Consider the following 12,742-nt stretch of genomic DNA (forward strand, 5'->3'; position numbering starts at 1 on the left):
GACACCTGAGTGGTTTCAAACTTTCTGATAGCAGAAGTCTCATTGAGAGGAACATTTTTATATTTAAGCACCCCCCATTTAAAATCTGAATCTGAAGCTCTGGTCATTCTTAGGATCATGCTCCTCACATTTCAGTTATCCAAACACCACAACTATTTCAGCATAATTAAATATTAACTGCCCTATACTTAGTCTTTCTCTTTAAATCAATTCATTTCTGCCCTCAAATAAATGAGTCCTAAAAGCAAACTTTATTTACTATTATAAATGGAAAACCAGCATCTTATGTCATAAAGAAAGGCAATCATAAAGACACATACAATGGGAAACAAAACAACATTGTGGAAATGTAATTAAGATATGGCTATTCCTTTGCTCATTCTTTTATATTGAAAGGGAGACTGGAAATGTATAGAGAGGTGTTAAAGACATACTAGCACCAAAATGAAAGCTTTCTCCTTCTCTTGATCAGAAGACTGAAAAGGAATTGACAGGAATGACTTTCCCACTATGTGAATTGGGGTTAGACCACCTAGAATTACCCTGCATCACCTGAAATCACCTTGCATAGGAAACATGTTTTTTTTTCTTTTTTAAGATTTTATTTATTTATTTGAGAGAGAGAGTGTAAGCATGAGTGGGTGGAGGGGGCAGCGTTAGGGGGAGAGGGAGAAGCAGACTCCCCACTGATCGGGAAGCCCAGCTCGGGGCTCAATCCCAGGACCCTGGGATCACCACTGGAGCTGAATGCAGACGTTTAACCCACTAAGCCACCCATGCACCTGGAAACATGTCTTAAGATAAAGTCCTGGAAGTAGAATTATTGGGATAAAAGTGTATGGACACTTTAAAAAGTTGTTGATAGGGAGGTCATGATCTCAGGGTCCTGGGACTGAGCTGTGTGTCTGGATCCGTGCTCAGTGGGAAATCTGCTTGAGGATTTCTCTCCCTCCCTCTCTGTCCCTCCTCCCATTCAGGGGTACTCACACTCTCTCTCTAATAAGTAAATCTTAAAAATAAACATTTTTTTTTTAAATAAGATCTTTTAGGGGTGCCTGGGTGGCTCAGTGGGTTAAGCCTCAGCCTTCAGCTGAGGTCATGATCCCAGGGTCCTGGGATGGAGGGACCGCATCGAACTCTCTGCTCAGTAGGGAGTCTGCTTCCCCCTCCCCCTCTGCCTGCCTCTCTGCCTACTTTGTGATTTCTCTCTGTCAAATAAATACATTTAAAAAATATTTTTAAAAATGAGATCTTTTAAAAAGATAAATTAAAGAAAGTTAAAAAAAAAGCTTTTGATAAACACCATCCAAGTTAGTTTTACCATAGTTTCCCTCTGACAGTGCCCATTTTACTGTTCACCCTCAAATAGTTAATTATTATAAAGTAAATGTTAAAATGTTAAGCTCTTTAATATAAGATATTCAGCAGCTGAATTTTCAAAGAGATTTTTATATTTCTCTAGACAGTCTCTGACCCTGGGGCAGGGCCATTAAATGAGCCTTCAGTTAGTGGTAAGTTTACACAAACTGATATTGCTCTTGATTTAACCAAGCTAAAGTAAACTCAGTAAAACACGAGGAAGTGACTAGCATTTGCAAATACTTCAGAATGTTTTTGTGCCAGCAAAGGTCAAATGAGGATCAGAATAGCATGGATTCCAAAGTAGACTTGTGAGAAATAAGGAAGTCAGAGAAGCATTACTCATGACACACCAATCACTATAAATATTCAGGAAGTCAATGAAAACTCTAAAAGAAGCATATGTGTGAGCCTTCCTATCCTGATGTGGTAGGCAACTACACAAATAGGTTACAGATTAATGCAATTGTTAAAAAAAGATTTCTTTTTTTTTTTTTAAAGATTTTACTTATTTATTTGACAGAGAGAAATCACAAGCAGATGGAGAGGCAGGCAGAGAGAGAGAGAGAGGGAAGCAGGCTCCCTGCTGAGCAGAGAGCCCCATGTGGGACTCGATCCCAGGACCCTGAGATCATGACCTGAGCCGAAGGCAGCGACTTAACCCACTGAGCCACCCAGGCGCCCTAAAAAAAGATTTCTAAAGTAGAAAAAGAAAAGTGTATTTTGAAGCACGAAGAATTAGTAATAACAGGAAGTTTCCAGATTGTAATTCCTGGGCAGACACTTATGTGAGTATGTGCCTATGAGGGAAAAGTGGGAGAGAAGAGAATTAAAAAAACACTAAAAAGTTTCTTGGGACACTTGGATGGCTCGGTCAGTTAAGTGTCTGCCTTCAGCTCAGGTCATGATCCTGAGGTCCTGGGACTGAGTCTCACATCAGGCTCCCTGCTCAATGGGGAGTCTACTTCTCCTTCTTCCTTTGTCCGTCCTCCTACTTGTGCTCGCTTTCTTGTGCTCTCTCTCAAAAGAAATAAATAAAATCTTAAAAAAAAAAGGTTCTTATATTTGGGAGGATGTTAGAGATTCTGATTAATTTTAGGTACTTATAGGAAAACATAAATTTATCTGTGCTTAAGAAATTAAAGAGGGCTCCTTGTAAGATACAGAATTTCATGTCACCAAATAAAAAGAAGGAAGGAAGGAATGGAGATAGACACTTTGATTAATACAGAAGAAATCATAAGGAAAAAAGAAAAGGAAGAACTCATGATCAATATTTGGCAAAACAAGGTGGCAGAAATAAGGCCACACTAATTAGTGATCAAAATAAATATGAATCAATTAAATTCCACTGTTAAAAAAACAAGACTTTCAACCTATTTGCCCATCAGCGGAAAAGAGATAAGTAAATTATGATATGCCATTTTAATGGATGTGTGTGTTGTGTACACCAGAAAAACAGACCCACGACTTACATAGTTTAGAAGAGTTGTAGACAAATGTATAAGCAGAGAAAAGCATCCAGAAAAACACCAATTTGGTACAAGTGGTTGCTTATAGTGAGATTATAAAAGACAGGAATGGGCTTTCCTATCTCACTTTACTAGTGTCTACATTGTTTGAAACTTTTACAACTAGCGTGTAACCAAAGAAACAAGAAGAAATGAAATAATAAATATAAGGGCAGAATCACTGAAATAAAAGATATAGAGCATAATAAATAAAGGTGATTAACAAAGCCCAAAGTATTTGAGTTTTTTAAATTTTAATTTATTTTAAAGTTAAGTTTATATTATTTCATTTTAAGTTTTTAAATTCCAGTACAGTTAACAAACACTGTTATATTAGTTTCAGGTATAAAATATAGTGATTCAAAAATTCTATATATCATTACTCAGTGCTCATCACAATCAAAGTAGTTCTTTAAACACAGGGAGACTAAACAAGAATATTTGACAGAAGATGTAAAAGACTAAAGGGAAAAAAGAGGAAATGACAAATATAGCCAACATTTAAAAACTTATAAAAGAATAAGATAAAATCTTAATAATTTTATTCTATTATTCTATATTAGTCTATATAACTATAATATAGAATATTACATAATATAATAATGTATATTATGTAATATTCTATATTATTCTGTATAACTATAAATAACTATATGACAACACATTTTGAAGACACACAATACATTTTGAAATCAATAAATTTCTGGAAAATTTGCCAAAATTACCACAAAATGTCACAAAAATGATAGCAAACATGAATAGCCATTTAAGAAACTGAAGTAATTTAAAACACTTCTTCCCCACAAAGTCTCAAGTCCAGAAGGTTTTACAAGAGCATTCCACTAACTTCCAAGGAACAGATAATTTTTACTTAAATGCGTTACTTTAGAAAATAAAAAAAAGAGGAAACATTGCCCAACCTAAAGTTATTATAATTTTGAAATTTGGAATATGGACTGTCCAAAAAAAGAAATATACAGGCCAATTAAACTTATAAACATGAATGCCAAACACCTAAATAAAATAATACCTAATCAAATCTAGAAAAGTATTAAGAGTATGTCATGATAAAGTAACAGAAGATGATTCAAAGTCAGCAAACCTCTCAAGGTAATTCACTACATTAATGGATTATAGAAGAAGTTACTACTGATGACCACCTTTCTGCTGTCCTTTTCCTCCTGTGAATTCCATTAAACTTCCCACCCACCATGGGGTTGGGTGTCTACCTTCTGCTCAGGTCATGATCCCAAAGTCCAGGGATCAAGCCCGAATTGGGCTCCCTGCTCAGTGGGGAGTCTGCTTCTCCTTCACCCTCTGCTCCTTTCCCCCACTCATGCTCTCTCTCAATTACTCTGTTTCTCAAATAAATAAATAAAATTTTTTTAAAAAGGAAAAAAAGAAAAAAACCTACAAAACTTCCAGCCACCTTACAATAGGTGGGATAATGTGACTAGTCCTTGCCAATGGAATATGAGGAGCAGTGCTCTGTGTCATCTCTGGCCATCATGGAGGACGCGATGAAGAACCTAGGTCCAAAGAGATGAGGAAGCAATTGGCAAGAAAGAGCCTGGGTTCCTGAACAACTAAGTAAAGGAGAGTCCACTATCTCACCAACAACCCTGGATTGTGTCATGAGTGATAAATAAATAGCATTCCTGGTGTAAGCCAGTGAAATGTTGGGACTGTTACAACAGCAGATGATATACCCTAATAATACATGGAAAATTGGGCTGGAGAAATAGATAATCATCTCACCAGGTACGGAGAGGGCATTTGACAAAGTTCAATACTAATTCATGTTAAAAACAAAAACAAAAATAAAAAAAAATCATAAAACCTAGGTCTTAAAGAAGTAGAATTAAGAGACCAAGCCCCTGTCTTCCCCACCACTGTCTTTTCTTCAAAGCTTGATTATAATTGGTTTAGCCACCACATGTGATAAACTTTATTATACAATTCTTTCATTAGGAAGTATTATATGAATTTTATCTATGTTTTTTGGTATCTCAGATCCTAAGGAAAATGATTTCCTTTCCTTAACAAAGACTATCATCTACAAACCTACAGGTAACATCATACTTAAAAGAAAACTGTATTCTCTTTAAGGAATGGAACAAGACAAGGATGCAGCTAGTCCCACCACCATGTAATACAATTATAGAAAAAGTAGCCACTATAAGAAATAATATAAAGTAAAACGAAGTATAAAATTGGAAAGAAAGAGATAAACCTCAGTGTTTGCAACTTGTATAATTATTTCGTATGGAACTCTCAAGAAAATCCACAGAAAAACCATTAGAATTAATATGAGTTCAGAAAGGTAGTTAGGGGACGCCTGGGTGGCTCAGTTGGTTAAGCAGCTGCCTTCGGCTCAGGTCATGATCCCAGCGGCCTGGGATCAAGTCCCAATCGGGCTCCTTGCTCTGCAGGGAGCCTGCTTCTCCCTCTGACTCTGCCTTCCACTCTGTCTGCCTGTGCTCGATCTTGCTCGCTTTCTCTCTGACAAATAAATAAATAAAATCTTTAAAAAAAAAAAAAAGAAAAAAGAAAGGTAGTTAGAAGTGAAATCAATCTAAAAACAACTGATTGCGTTTCTCCACACTAACAGTAACCAATCAGAGAGAAAGGGGGGGGGGATATGTAACAGTGTAACCAGCAACAATGTGACAAAATAAGAAACCACTTATATTAGTAATATTATTGAAGCTAGGAACTATATTAATAAAAAATGCAAGAGACCTGTGCAGAAAATTTGAAAAACTCTATTAAAGTACATCTAAGAGAAAATATGAGTAAATGGAGAGAAGAAACCATATTCATGGGTGAGATGACTTGACAATAAAAGGTATAATTTCTTCCCAGATCAACCAATGATTTCAATTAATTTCCAATCAAAACTTCAGAAAGACTACTGTGAACTTTACAAATGAAAAGATAAGAAAAAGTTTTTTAAAAAGGTAGATATTAAGACATATTACAAAGCCATAATAAAAACAAAATCTAATTGGATTAAAGATGTAAAAGTAGAGGAAGAAACAATAAAATTAGGAGAAAATATAGAAAAAAAATTACAATCTTCAGGTAGGTAAGGATTTCTTAAATGAGATGTAAATAGCATAAGCTAAAAGGAGAAAAATGATAGCTATGACTACCAAACTTTAAAGATTTATGTTTTTTAAAAAAGTAGACCATAGATTTAGTGTAAACTATAAAGCTCTTAGATGAAAACATAAGAATGACTCTTCATAACCTTGAGTTAGGCAAGGATTTGTTAGACATGACACCAAAAACACAGAAGATAAGACAGAAAATTGACCAGCTGGACATCAACAAAACTGAAAATTTTTTTGCCTCAAAGAACACCAACAAGAAAGTGAAAAGACAAGTAACAGAAAAGGGGAAACTATTTGCAACTCATATATATGATAAAACGACTGTATCAAGAATATATAAAGAACCATTACAATTTAATAATAAAAGAAAAATAACAATTTTAAAAATAGTTCTGAATAGACATTTCTTTAGAGAAGAGGCACGAATGGCTACTAAGTGCATGAAAATACATTCAACATCATTAACCATCAGGGTATTGCAAATTAAAGCCACCATGTACTACAACTTCATACCCACTAGGATAGGACAGCTCTAACCCAAATGAGGGACAAGTGGTAATGAGGACTTGAAGAAAATGGAACCATCACGCACTGCCAGTAAAACCAGAAAATGTCACAGCTGCTTTGGAAAAAAGTTTGGGTGTTCCTCAAAAGTTTAAACGTCGGGATACCATATGATCCAGTCATTCCACTTCTAGGTCTATATCCCAGAGAAATGAAAATATATGTTCACACTAAAATTGTACATGAATGTTCACAGAAGCATTATTCACAGGATCCCAAAAGTAGAAACAACCTAAATATGCATCAACCGATGAACAGATAAACAAAATGCAGTATACCCACATGATTGAATATTATCGGGCATTAACAAGGAACAAACTACTGATATGTGTTATAATGTGGATAAACCTATAAAACACTATGCTAAATGAAAGAAGCCAGGCACAACAAACACATACTGAATAATCCCATTTGTATGAGATGTCCAGAAGCAGGCAAATGCAGACAGGAAGTAGCTTAGTGCTTGCCTGGGGCTGGGGAGGGGCATATTGAAGGAAAAGTGGAAAGGAACTGGCGACAGAGTAAAAAAAAAAATCTAAAATTAGATTACAGTGACAGTTACACACTCTAAATAGACTACAAACCACTGAATTGTATAATTTAAAAAATAAGTGAATTTTATGGTATATAAATTTTGTTTTTTATTTACTTTTATTATATTTATTGAATTTAGTTATATTTACTTACTTTAATAATAAAGTTATTAGTAATAATAAAAAGGAGACCATAAATGAAGTTAACAGACGGGTAACAAGATTAAGGGAAGACTGAAAACATCCACATCTGACAGAGAACTACGATTTTAACTTATAAGGATGCCAATAAGGAACAAAATGCAAACCCTATAGAGAAAAATATCAGAAATCTGAAAGAAAAGAGGGGCAGATTAGATGGATAGATGGGTAAGCAGTTTACCAATGGCAAAACAATATGATGAAATGCTCAGTTAAAACAGAAATGGATACTGCTTTAACCTACCAGTTAAGATCGAAATTCGTAAGTGAGCTAAGATTAAGTGCCAGCAGATGTTGGAAAAGGGACCCTTGAAGCTCTCCTAGTGGGAGGAAACTGATGAAGCCATTCTGCAGCACAAAGTAGCAGTTTTTAATCAAAGACATCCCACAAGTATTCTAGAACCGGCAATCTCATATCTGTCTCAAAAAAAAAAAATTCTTGCACAAGACACAGGGAGACACCATAAAGGATGTTTGGTGCAGCATTGTTCATGCAAGCAAGGAGTCACAGGCCACCTCACGTCTATTCCCAGGAGGCTGATTAAGTACTTGCGGTGTATACTTTTCATATGAAATTCTGTAACAACCAGGAGGAATGAATCAGATTTACATATAGCAATACGGTTTGACTCAAAAACATAATGTAGGGGGGAAAAGAAATAGTAAGAGATTTAGACATGAAAGCATTTTTTAAAGATTTTATTTGTTTATTTGAGAGAGAGTGTGAGAGAACATGAGTGGGATTAGGGCCAGAGGTAGAGAGAGAGAAGCAGATTCCCCGCTGAGCAGGGAGCCCAACGAGGGCCTTGATCCCAGACCTGAGCAGCAGACCCTTAACTGACTGAGCTACTCAGGTGTCACTATTTTTATTTTTTTAAGATTTTATTTATTTTGAGAGAGAGAGCATGAGCAAGGGGAGTGGCAGGCAGAGGGAGAGGGAGAAGCAGACTCCCCACTTAGTACGGAGACCAACCAAGGACCCTGAGATCATGACCTAAGCCAAAGTCGGACATTTAACCGACCCTTAACTGACTGAGCCACCCAGGCACTTCTAGCCTAAAAATATTTATTTAGGTAAGTGCAACAAAAGCAAAACATGACATAGGTTTCAAAGATGACACATATTTTAAGAAAATATAATGAAAGGGAGTTTAAAAGAACAAACAAATACACCCGCAGGGCTGTCTGTTCCTGTGTGCTCGGGGAGGAGGGTACTGACAGAGAACTGGAGTATAAAGGGAGGAAATAACAAAGTAAAGTACATGAGAGACTCTAGATAGAGCAAGGATTAGTGTGTCATGAACTAAGGTGCATGAGCAATTAAATTTGGTAGACCTTAGATACTTAGGAAAGCACACAAAATCCCACGCATTACTTTTTAGTGAAAAATATAAGAAGGTCCATCACATGCTGGTGGCTAACTCAATGAATCACAAAGCTATGGAGAAAAGAAGGTAGGAGGAAAGACAGGGGCTTGCTTGGTCTTCTGCTGAGTAATTCCGTTTTCTGGAACATGGAAGCAAGAACACAGGGTGGTAGAAATGCCAGGCATAGTACCTCCAGCACACCACCTCTTACCCCTGCAGACAAAGCTAGGGGAGCAAAAGGAGAGAACCATCCACAACGGTTCAAATTTAGTTAACAGGAGGAAGAGAAAAGAGGACATCAGGGAATTCAGCTCATTGAATCAAGACTCCGATTTTCTGGCTCATGATAAAGTCATTTTCTAAAAGCAATAAATATTCAACATAGCCCTGAAGCAGGACAGAGGAGGGATTCCATGTTTTAAAAATTAAGATCTTATGTCATCGTTTGTCAAATTCAAATGGCTATTTTCTTTTTTTTTGTTTTTAAAAGATTTTTATTTATTTATTTGACAGAGAGAGATCACAAGTAGGCAGAGAGGCTGGTAGTGAGAGAGAGATGAGGAAGCAGGCTCCCTGCTGAGCAGAGAGCCCGATGTGGGACTCGATCCCAGGACCCTGAGATCATGACCTGAGCGGAAGGCAGCAGCATTAACCCACTGAGCCACCCAGGCACCCTCAAATGGCTATTTTCAAAGTTAAGATCATTGGAGTTGTGCTTCAGTAATGGGCTGTATGATCAGATCCATGTGATTAGGCTGAATTCATTTTTATTGAGACAAAAGTTGACTAAAAGGGGGTTCTTGGTATTGGCTACAAACAGTGTCATCACTCAAATAGAAGTCAAGTGCCTGCAAATTTAGGCCCTTTACTTTCAACATTTAGTGCCTTCTACCCTGTATGCTCATCTCACACAACTGGCCACGTGGGCAACTCGTATGTGTAGAGGGGTAGGGGTAGAGGTAGAGGTAGAGATAGAATTTTTTTTTTTCCTTGCCAGGGGTTGTTTCCACAGCCTTGAGGTGGAGCGCAGTTCTCCATACCACGATGAAGTTAGTGTATATGTGATGAACGGCAAAGACCAGAGCACTTCTCTTTCACCCTTCTGCTGACAGATGCAGCCGACAGGAAGTTTCCTGGTCTGGGAAGGACTCGGTCCCTGAGAGGTCCCATCTCTGACCATTTTCGCCAGCCTGGAAGGGGGGCTGGTGCTGGAGTCTTTGCGGAGTAAAGCCCCTGTCTTCTCATTGGCGGGGCCTGGGGGAAGGGGTGACATCCTGGACTAGCTGATGTCCATGCCCATGGCCAAGAGTGGCGAGCTGCAAGCTTGCCAGCTCAGAGAACCCTTGGAAGGCACCCCAGGGGCACCCAAGTGCACCCTATCTGTAAAATGCAGAAAGGCAAACTACACGAGGAGTGGAGCCAAATGGGGAAGGAAGCGGAGTCTGAACGGTAAGCAGGGGCAAATGATGAGTTCCTCCCTGCTGAGCTCAGGGGAGGCACTCTGCTCGGCATTTTACTCCCACTTGGATTGTTACTGAAAGCCAGCGGAGGTAGGGGACCGGTGGCGTTGTCCAAAAAGGAAACGTGTGATGGGAACCGTTCACGGCCTGCCATGCCGCTGTGCGACCTCGGCCCCAGGCTGCCAGACCCTTGGCACGCTAGTCTGCTCTCCCCCAGCCTGGGAGTCGGGCCTGGCGGACCCGAGCCACCCAGGCCCCAGCGGCGCCGCGGCTCAGCGCCCGCAGCCCCGCGGCATGAGCCCACCCGCCCGGCCCGTCCAGCGTCACAGCTCCTCCTGGCGTCTCGCCCGCCTGGTCCGCAAGGCGGAGCCCGCGAGGCGGCCGCCAAGGGGCCGCGCTTACCTAGTCTGGTGCGGGCCGCGGCTCCAGCTCGCAGGCTCCACGCCGACTGCGGCGGCTCTCCGCGCCCCTCGCTCCGACGAGCTGCTGCGCTAGTCCGGGCCCCCGCCACGGTCACTTTCATTTTCTTCAACGACGGCGGCAGGAAAGCGAAAGCGAAAACGGCTTAGAGGCGGGCCTCGGCCGAGCGCGGTGAAACGCCGAGCGCGGGCTGGCAGCCAGAGGCGGGGGCTCGGGCCTCAGGCCTGCACGCGGGCGGCAGGCCGGACGGAGCCCCATGCCTCCGAGGGGCCGCAAGCGGGCCCGATGCGCACGCCTCGGCGGGCCGGTGCCGGGCAGGAAGGCGGGCAGCCCGGCAGCAAGGGGAGAGGCCCCGCCGCGCGCCTTCGTTCCGCCCCGCGGCCCACCGCGTCTCGCTTAGCCCATGAGGGCCGCTTCCCCTGCCGCCCCTCAGTCAGCGCCTGCTTGGGCCTGGGGGCTGACGGCCGCGCTTCGTGGGTTTCTGCCCTCAGGAGACGGGTCTGGCCTGGGCGGCCGGGAGCGAGTCTCTGAGGGGTCCTGGGTTGGGACGCTGAGCCACCTCGGGCAGGTTCCGTTCTCAGACCCTCAGGGTTCGGCCGGTCCCCCAGGCCCAGGCATGAGCACTGGACCCTCTGCCGAGCTGGCGGTGCCCTGGCTTCGAACAGCCTGGTTGTGAGCACGAGGTGCCAGGCTCTTCATCCTGGGTCCAAGGAGATATAGAAATCAAGGGTACCCGTGAAATGGGGGACTCGTCATTTGATAGGAAATACTGAACAGCATGCTTAGGATTTGGACTCCCTGCTCTAACTGGTGCCCATCAGGTTTGGTGGCCTGTTGTTTGTTGGCTGTGTGATTTGGGGTGGAATCCCTTAGCCTTCATTTCTTTCCTGGTGGGACGAGGATGGTAACCATACCTACCTCAAGGTTGTAGGAATTCAATGAAACGATATGAGGGAGAAAACAGTTGGCATTTTCTGCTAGGCTGTAGGTGGGTTCTTTGAGGGCAACAACTGAGTCATTGTTTTTCTGGATGCCTATAGACATTCTCTAATGTCAGCAGATAAAATTGAAGATCTCCATGACAATAAAATCGTTTTCAGAGTTTAGATTGTGTTATCTTGACTCTGAAGGACTGAAGAGGCCCTGTAGTTTTGGAAGGCACCTCACACCTCATCTGAAAATTATCCCCTATAATTATGCCACTGGATCGACCAGTTCTGTTAAAGTAGAGTGCTGCTACAACTGAAGTTTGAGAAAACTCCCTACAGCTCTTCCCAGCATCAGTCACTGAGATCTGAAAATACTTTTGTAAGTAAGCGTTTCTACTTGGAAAACATTGATAAGACTCCGTACTCCAAACCAAATTTACAATGTGTGTATTTGTTCATTTTTGTCATGGAACAGTCTAATAACTGGAACAGAGAAACAAAATTAACTGTCTAATCTGGCAGAGTCACTTTGGTTTGCCTGTTTGAAATTCAGGCATGTTCCCTGCATGATGGAAGCCTTGATCTGTGACTGGTGTTGTGGCTTTCTAAATATAATTGCAGTATTTCCCTCAAAAGCATGTGGGGAAGTGGGGCAGGCCAAATGGTGACCTTAGAAAAACAAGCCTGTGTTTCCCCCTCCAGGAGATGACACTTTTGGTCTGTAGCATGAAGGAAAAAGTAAAAAAAAAAAAAAAAAAAAAAATCAAGGGACTCCTTGGAGCTCTTCCTTGTGATAGAACAATCATTCTTAATTCCATGAGAGTGAAGTAGAAGTAAATCTGAAAATCTGTTTCTGCATAAAAAGTATGTGTGGGAGATGAAGGTTAAGAAAAGAGAGGTAGAGATGCAAGATTTTTTTTTTTAAAGATTTTATTTATTTATTTGACAGACAGAGATCACAAGCAGGCAGAGAGACAGGCAGAGAGAGAGGAGGAAGCAGGCTCCCTGCTGAGCAGAGAGCCCGATATGGGACTCGATCCCAAGACCCTGAGATCATGACCTGAGCCAAAGGCAGCGGCTTAACCCACTGAGCCACCCAGGCGCCCCGAGATGCAAGATTTTAAAGCCATGTCCTGGTTACCTTTTATAGATGTTAATCCATGTGACAGGAGAGGTGCCAGGAGTAAAAGGCTCGCCTGTAGTCTATCATCTTGGTGATTTCCCACAGTCTAGATTTGGTCCTTGATCTTGTGGGACCCAAAATTCCATTTTTTCAATGTTG

General features: G+C 41.1%; 1 protein-coding gene across 5 annotated transcripts in view; it reads right to left on the minus strand.

Annotated features, from left to right (window-relative positions):
* RAD50 (RAD50 double strand break repair protein) overlaps positions 1-10,649 on the minus strand; it is a 219,173-nt gene extending 208,524 nt beyond the window's left edge. For all 5 annotated transcript variants that reach the window (XM_013052521.2, XM_013052517.2, XM_004745010.3 and 2 more), the window contains exon 1: positions 10,514-10,649. The gene's annotated coding sequence lies outside the window, so the exon portion shown is untranslated. The remainder of the gene's footprint in view (positions 1-10,513) is intronic.
* Positions 10,650-12,742: the final 2,093 nt, after the last annotated feature.

Source organism: Mustela putorius, unplaced genomic scaffold, assembly GCF_011764305.1.
Source record: "Mustela putorius furo isolate JIRA1106 unplaced genomic scaffold, ASM1176430v1.1 tig00000145_pilon_pilon_pilon, whole genome shotgun sequence".
Classification (NCBI taxonomy): Eukaryota; Metazoa; Chordata; class Mammalia; order Carnivora; family Mustelidae; genus Mustela; species Mustela putorius.